Below are 8,023 nucleotides of genomic sequence, written 5' to 3' on the forward strand. Positions count from 1 at the left end.
TTTTTTTTTCCTGATTGAAAGGTGGCTTCCTGGCCAGCTCTGGTTGCCCTGCAGAAGTGGGAGCTGCAGAAGCAGCTGCAGCAGGGCTGGGGGCTCTCACTCTGCACAGCTAGGCTTGACTCTCACTCTGAGGTTGTGAGACCACACAATTCCCTTTAGTTTTCAGAGTCTAGGGGCTTTGCCTGTGAAATGGAGATGAGAGTTTTTTTCTCTCACGGGCTTGAAGAGAGGACTTAAGGAGACGAGAGTAGCTGAGCCTTCACCAGACACTTCATAAACGCTTGTGGAGTCGGCAGTGGGACCCGGGAGGAGGGCGAAACGTAACAAGTGTCATAGGAGAGAAAACAGGCTGGCCTTTCAAGACCCCAGGCTGCATACACTCTGCAATATCTCCTGGCAGAGGCCCCTCTGCTGGCTTAATCACACAAATCAAGCCAGTCAGAGGCAGCCCTTAGCCTGGGGAACTCACGGGAGATGAAGCAGGCAGCAGGAATGCCATGCAGAGCCCACATCTGCATTTACTAGCTTTGCATGGTATATAACAGCATTTGGGGAAAGCAGTAAGGCAGAGAGAGACATTTCCTTCCTGTCACTCCTTTGAAGGGCCAACTAAGAAAGGGAGGTTTAGGGAGGACAAACAAGCAAGCTCAGGGCATCCTCTAGACGGTGGGAAAGGGCTGACTTTCCACTCATTCACACTCCCAGACACTGCAGCACACTTACCTCCTACGTCCCTAGCGCAAGGCTAGGGCTAAAGTGATGATGTCAGTTGGCCGGTCGGCCGATCGCTCGGTCTGTCAGTCAGTCGGTCGGTCGATCGGTCGGTCGGTCAGTCGGCTTCCTGTCTTCGAACTGCAATCATTCTGAAGGAGAAAACAAACAGGGAAGAGTTTACCACACAGGAATGCACTCAAGGGCGGGTGGTAGCAGTGGGGATTTATGGAGCCCCCGGAAGAAGCCTTGAACTGGGATGTCTGTCTAGCACTCACATGGGGAACCTCACAAATAGGAGTCCATGATCTGTATTGGATTGACGAAGAAGCTAAGGCACAGAAAGGCCAAGTCCTATACTCACCGTCTCCCAGCTGATGTAACCCAAGGCTCTCCCCGGCTCCCCACCACACCCTGCTGCTGAAGACTGCCTAGCGAGGCTGTGCTGAGTGTTGGGGGGTATGTGGATGGGCAGAGGATGGATTGATTAGTTTTAAGCACCTCCCAGTGTACTTGAGATCTCGGCTCTTTTATGGCCCAATCAGTTTGGAGGGCAGGTTCAAAATTAGGTGTAAGGACCTATAAGAAGAGGCTTGTGAAAATGATATTATTAACCTGATGAGGAGAGGGCCCCTACTTATCTTTAATCAAATTGCAGACATAGTGGGGGCTAGGATTTGTTTGGGTGGATGGCGAGCTAGAGAGATCCAAATGTTCCCGGGTTCTGGTGAGCTTCCTGGTGCAAAGTGTAATCTTCAAGTGTCTGGGGCTGAGAGCTGGGAACAGAGACCTCCTAATGCAGCCCCCTCATCTCAGGGAAGTGCCCTACACTGACCACTTATGGTGGGGGGGACCCCAAGCCCCTTCCTCAGATATAGACTGGGACCCTGAACCTTTTCTCATCTCAATTTGCCATCTGTGTGAGAGAAATAGAAAGCAAACATCATTCTAAGAGACAATTCCACTCCTATGTGGTAGAGAGAGGCACCAAGCATCATTTTAAGAGATGATCCCACTCCCATAACCTTTTCTGGTAATGGCTGCTGTTGCCAGACACCTGTTTGCTTGTCAGAGCTGTATTGAACAGGAGAACTCAGGCTGCTCCCCTTCCTACAGAGCATGATGCAGATGGGGAGAGGAGGGGAGTGGAGGGGAGTGGAGGGGAGAGGTGATTCCTACAAAGGAGCAGAGAGCAAAGTTCTGCTTTGGATAGGAGTTGAGCCACTTAAGATTTGTGTCAACTCAGGGTGCAGTGGAAATGGTCTCAAATCTTCAGACACCAGCCAAGAGTCTGTGGCGCCCCCAAGTGCCACAAGGGGGCTGCCTGGGCTACAAGTTTTTGCATTCTTAAATGAGGAGGGGGAGGCAAGAAAAGGAGGGACCTGTGCTTTGGATTTCTGCGGCGGCGCTTTAATTGCAGCAGATGCAGAGGAAGAAGGCGGGCGGGGGGGCGACAGTGTCCCAGGGTGGCTTCAAGAGGCCCCTTTCCCTCACAGGATCTGCGCTGCAATGCAGACGGGGCTGCGGCGGGCAAGCTGCTGAGGGTCGGAGCTGTCAGGTGTCTGCTTCCCAGAGTGAGGAATGAAAGCTGAGGGAGAAAGCTTGCAGGGAGTGCGTAGTGGCCAGGCGCCCAGGAAACCCAAGGGAAGAGCGAAGATGGGGCCAGAGCCTGTGGCTGTTGCAGGAGCTTCAGGAAAGTGGGGGCTCTGGGAACAGTGGGGTAGTGGACCAGGCAGTTTTGGGGTTTCAAGGTGAGGCAGTTTACTGTCCTATGAGTGAGAGCAAAGAGTGTGGAAGAAAGCAGCTGTGACAGCTTGGCAAGCAGTTTGACGGAGAAAAGCATCAATTCTTATCTTTCCAAGGAGGCTTAATTAAAAATAAAACAAAATAGGAAACTAGACAGTGTGGCTGAGCTGGTTACTCAGTGTGTGTGACAGGTGACAGTGCCGTTCTCTTAACTAAACTATCACAGCATCCCAGCAGGAGGGCATGCAGGCTGCTGTTTCTGCCTTCAGGAGAGATGCTGTGGATCTTTAGAGCTAGGGGAGAGTCTGGGGGTGCAAGCGGGCCAGTGGGGAGCTAGATGGTGTGCATCTTGATGGTGTGCATTTGGTGGGGGTCTGCAGGGTCTGGAGGAGCACGCAGGCCACCAGAGAGCTAGATGGTGTGCCTCTGGTGGGTACCTATTCCTCAGTGCCCCCCAGCACTGGCACTTACCCTTTTGTCCACCCAATTTGTAGTAATTGTTTCTTCAGTCCTTCTGCCACTTGGAGATATCTGTGAGCCAGCCCCACAACATTCTGCTAGACTGAACTTAGACCCAAAGCCCCCTCTGAGCTTTGGGTTTTCCTAGACCCCACTTCTTACTGAGTAGCATTGATTTTCACTTGTTGCTAAAAAAGAAAGCCAGCATTTATTATGGAGATTTTTCAGACAATGTAAGCAGAGAAAGCAATGTGTTCTTAAACACCGCAGTTTTAACTTTTTTTTATTTCATCATCTAGATGCAGAGCCCACGAAATCCATCTATCCCTGTGCTGCATCTGAGCTCTGGACCCTCCCTCGCTCCCCACCGCCCCAGTCCCCAGCCTCGGACTGTTGAGGCAATTTCTAGAGATCATATTGTCTCTTCTGTGCATCTTTGAATATTTATCTCTGAAAAGGGGCTGTCCCCTTCATAAAAACATAAAGATGCTATCCATTACCCCGATTTTTATAAAAATACGTGTAATACTATTATCTCAGTTAACCACTTAACGGCTTTTCTTTTCTGCCATCTAACCTCTATGCAGTGTCCAAATCTTCCTGAAGGACTCATAAATTTCTTTTATGATTGGCTTATTTAGATCTCTGCCCAAAGTACTTGCTGCACTTTCAAGGGGCCTGTGGGGTTCTCAAAGGTAAGTACAGCTTGAAATTCAGCGCTTTAACCAAGTACAAATTTAGTGAGCCTCAGTTTTCTCCCTGAAAATGGGCCCAATTCTGGTTACTTCCAAGGGCTGTCAGGCAAATTGGAGACAGGTACATACAGATCCCCCAGCCCCATATCAAACCAAAATTAGACATGGCAGCCAGCAGCTGTTACTTGAATTATCCGTTTTTCACGGAAACCTGAAAGAGTTGGACTGCGTAGACAAGACAGAGCTGGCCATCATCCACAAAACAAAAGGCGCCTTTAGACAGAGCGTATACTACATCTCAACAGGGGCAGCCTGTAGCCCAGGGGGCTAGGGTCCTGGGACCCCCCACCGGGTGCTGGTCCACTAGGTGGCACTCTCTGCTGTGTGTCCCGGACAGACCACTCCCCAAGGTACCCAGGCCACAGCCAAAACATCCCAGGTAATTCTCAAACATCAGCTCCACATGCCATGTAAAACGCAGTGTTTTTTTCCTCTCTGCATCCCTCCCAGCCCAGTAGCAGAAACAAGAAAATGCAAACATTTCATAACAAATTGCTGAGACCAAACACTAGACAGCCCACCTCCCTTTTAATTCTCCGTCCTAGCTACATCTGATTGCTCATTATTTTACAGATAAGAGGATGATGAGGGGGTCAAGGATTTGCCCAAGATCGGCTAGTAAGCAGGACCCGGGGCTCCAACCCAGGTTTGTATGATCCCTTTGCAAAGGAGAGAAGCGGAAGGATGGAGGGTCGTTCTGATGGATGAGTAGGTTCTAGCATGAATATACGTGAGTGCCTAGCAAGGCGGCTGTATGGATGATAAATGCCAGAGGGATGGGGGCATGGATAACAGGCCAGCAAGCTTCCCTATAGATAGAGACCTAGAGATAGAGGAGATAGAAGAAGGCAGTTTCTCACCAAGATCAAAGGCTTCCTGGCTCTTCCAGGAGAAGTTCCCTCTTTGCAGTCTGCTGGCGAAGCTCCTGCGTTCTGTGCAGCCTCCGAGTGGATTGATTGACTCAGGTGGTTCTGAGATAACAGGTGGCCGACCAGGTCACGAGGACCCAGTTCCAGCTATGGTGCTGGGGCTGCTCACTGGCAGCTCTCAGTCCCTGCTGCTTTCACGTGTGCTGGGGAACAGCAGGCTGCTGCCTCTCCACCGGCTCTCCTGGATGACTAAGCCAGAGCCCTGGCCTCACGCTCAGCCCTCCTCTTGAACTTGGTGTGCTTTTATCTATGCAAGATCATCACAGCCACCCTCCATGATGGCATTTTCCACTGTCAATCAAAAGGAGAAGAAACTGAGGGTTGGAGATGCGAAAAAGCCTGTCCTAAAAGTCATATAAGGGGGCAGATGCAGACCCAGCCTCCTTTTTTCTCTCAAACCCACACTACTGACAGACTGCCTTTCCTCTATGGCCACGCCTGAAAAGAAATCCGTGTGTTCCTCAGCATTCCCTCATGTCAGGAGCACCTTTGGGGCTAAACTTCTTATCCAATCGAATCGTAGTTTATTTTCTAAGCAACATCTTCTCAAGTACATTCTATCTGTAATTATCACACAAGCAGGGGCCACACGTACTCTGGCATCCCGTGGGAAAAACGAGCAAGTGAGGTTTCCTGCATTTTCTATTCTGACTGAATGCTAATGGAGTAGGTGTAAAAATGGCTACCCAGCCCGAGGGGGTGCGAGGCAGGGAGCACAGGGACTGGGAATGGCCTCTCAGCTGAACGGGCTTTCGTCTTAACAGCTAGGTTTTGCAAAGCTGCACATGGGCCAGGCTCAGCCAGGCTCTGCCAGCAAGCACCTCTGTGTGTGCCTTAACCCTAGTGCCACAGCCCTAGTGCCTCAGTTTACCCAGCTGTAACACAGAATACCAAAAGCACCTATTATTATTGTTGTTGTTATTATTATTTCTTTTGAGACAGGGTTTTACCACATAGCCATGACTGTCCTGGAACTTGTTAGGTGACCATGTTGGCCCTCAAATTCACAGAGATCCACCTGCCTCTACTTCCTGAGTGCTGGGATCAAAAACGTGCACCACAATACCTGGCCGTATTAACAGGCAGTTAAAGCTACTTGAGGGGCTGGAAGTCGGCACAGTTGAGCGTGCTTACTGCTTTTCCAAAGGAGCCAAGTTCAGTGCCCAGAACCCACATCAGGCCACATACAATTAATTGCTCCAGCCTCAAATAGATTCACCACCCCCTTCTGGATTCTGCAGGCAACTACAAATTCATATATATCCAGTTTAATATATATATATATATATATATATATATATATATATATAGTAGTGAACTGAACTCTTAAAATACACAAAAAGGGGGCCTGGAATGTAGCATGCTCCCTTAGCAATTCCAAAGCCCTGAGTTTGACCCCCAGCACAATGAAAAAAATGGGATGAGGTTACAGACCTGTGATCTCAGTACTGAGAAGGTGGAAGCAGGAAGATCAGATGTTCAAGTTCACCCTTGACCACATAGCGATTCGAGCCAGTTGAGGTGCCTGAAACCCTTCTGTCCCCAAAAGGTGTTTTAATCATAACCACTGAGATAGGATTTAATATCTTTGGTAAGAATCATCAGCCACTTGGGCCATCCACTGCCTCATTTTGCTTCTTCCCTGCTGTGTGGCCACTTGCCAGTCACTTAACCTCTCTGGGGCTCAGTTTGCCAATGAATAAATTAGGACTTCTGGTATCTTTGTGCCAGTATGACCATCTCAGTGGTGCTTTCTCCCCTGAGAGTTGCTTTCTTTGCCCCCACGGTTCGAGTTACTCTGTCAGCCCCGCACTTTGTGCTTATTAAGTCTGAGTGTTCTCCTTTTCTGCCTTTCCCCACAGGGCTGATCATTCTCAGCATCTAGACCTGGAACAGAACGGGAGCGAGGATGTCTGGTGCCTAGTCAGATCCACACCCGAGGAGTGTCCGCGTGTGCACAGCTGGCTGCTCGGGGCTCGGTACAGTGTCTGCATTCAGTAACTGTTGGCTAATTATGACTATTATGTCTAATTGACAGGACTGTTGTAGGAATGAAGTGAAAATAATGTATGCTCTCTTGTGGTGTGCTGTGCGTATTCTGTGCTGGGTGCAGGATGAACTGTGCTGTTGCCCCCTGGGGCCCCAGGGGGACTTTTATACCACCTGAGGCCCCGTGCTAGGAGCTGGGAGCTGGGAGCTGGGAGCTGGGAGCTGGGAGCTGGGAGCTGGGAGCTGGGAGCTGGGAGCTGGGAGCTGGGAGCTGGGTGTGGAATTGGCTTGGCTTGGTCAGTGAGCGCCCCCTTTGGTCAAGAGGGGAATAATTTGAAATTCAAGAATTTCTTGGCAATTCAGGGCTCATTTTGAATAGTGCTTTTTTAGCATTTGGGCAGCCCTGAGTTTGAAACCCCCAACACTGCACAATAGTAAGTGTGGCGGCCCAGACCTCTAATCCAAACACTCCAGAGGTGGAAGCAGAGAGATCAGGAGTTCAAAGCCATCCTCAGGCCAGCCTGGGTTTTAGGAGACCTCGTCTAAAGAAAAGCAAATACTAACAAATCAAAACAGCAAGTCTGATAGCACAGATTACTCCCAGAGAGCAATTCGTTTCCTATACTGTTTTGACTTTCAAAAACACATCCCTTTGAGTGGATTTCTTCTTTTAACTATGATATCTTGACCACAAAGGAACAGCTTCCAATTATGTCTGGCCTAAGAGCCATTCTTCCTGAAACCTATGGCTAGGCCTGAACACAGAGCGAGTCTGATTGTTTAACCTTTAGGAGACTGTTCGAGCAGATAGGTGTGTGGGGTGGGACTTGCGGTCAGAGTATGCACAGGGCGGCCGTTGCTTTGAGGATTGGTCTGTCAGTCCAACCATCAGTCCACCTGGTCCATCGGTCGGTCGGTCGGTAGTCCTTCACCATGTTGGACCCAGGAAGGTGATGCTGTCCTCACTCTACAAATCCTACGAGTCCTGGGCCTAAGACAGAGAGACCAGGTCACGTCTCTGCAGTCACACAGCTCATGAGTGCCTGCTGGGGTGGAACCTGGTTTGTCTGTCTGTCACCATCGCTCGGCAGCTGCGGGAGCAAAGATTTGGACAAGGGGCTCAGTGATGTCGTGGGAGGGGCTTCTCTCTGGCTTTGAAGAGAATGATTAACTTTGCTCAGGGGCCAGTGCTATGGATGTCTTGTGGTCGGGGGAACACAGCACAGAGAGGGTTCTTAATTATCTTGATGTCACCCAGCTAGCTAGAAGTTGAGGCTGAATTTGCGGGTGGGTATCAGTGGGTATTTCTGTCAGCCACTCTGTCCTTATGGCTGTGATTGTAAGCAGAAGCAGCATATGTCTGTGAGAGTCTGGGTTAAAGTCCTGTCACCAACTCTGGGTGGGCATGTCCTAAAGTCAAGCTGCGTGTCTTTA

The 8,023-nt window shown here is 49.9% G+C and overlaps 1 protein-coding gene and 1 long non-coding RNA gene across 2 annotated transcripts in view; one reads left to right on the plus strand and one right to left on the minus strand.

The window, feature by feature from the left end:
• The window catches only part of Rtl1 (retrotransposon Gag like 1), a 29,365-nt gene extending 23,801 nt beyond the window's left edge, over positions 1-5,564 (minus strand). The window contains exon 1 of the mRNA XM_013348335.2: positions 724-5,564. The gene's annotated coding sequence lies outside the window, so the exon portion shown is untranslated. The remainder of the gene's footprint in view (positions 1-723) is intronic.
• Positions 5,565-5,902: 338 nt separating this feature from the next.
• The window catches only part of LOC113456517, an 8,984-nt gene continuing 6,863 nt past the window's right edge, over positions 5,903-8,023 (plus strand). The window contains exon 1 of the long non-coding RNA XR_003377278.1: positions 5,903-6,579. This is a non-coding gene — a long non-coding RNA (uncharacterized LOC113456517). The remainder of the gene's footprint in view (positions 6,580-8,023) is intronic.

This window comes from Microtus ochrogaster, chromosome 1, assembly GCF_000317375.1.
Source record: "Microtus ochrogaster isolate Prairie Vole_2 chromosome 1, MicOch1.0, whole genome shotgun sequence".
Taxonomy (NCBI): domain Eukaryota; kingdom Metazoa; phylum Chordata; class Mammalia; order Rodentia; family Cricetidae; genus Microtus; species Microtus ochrogaster.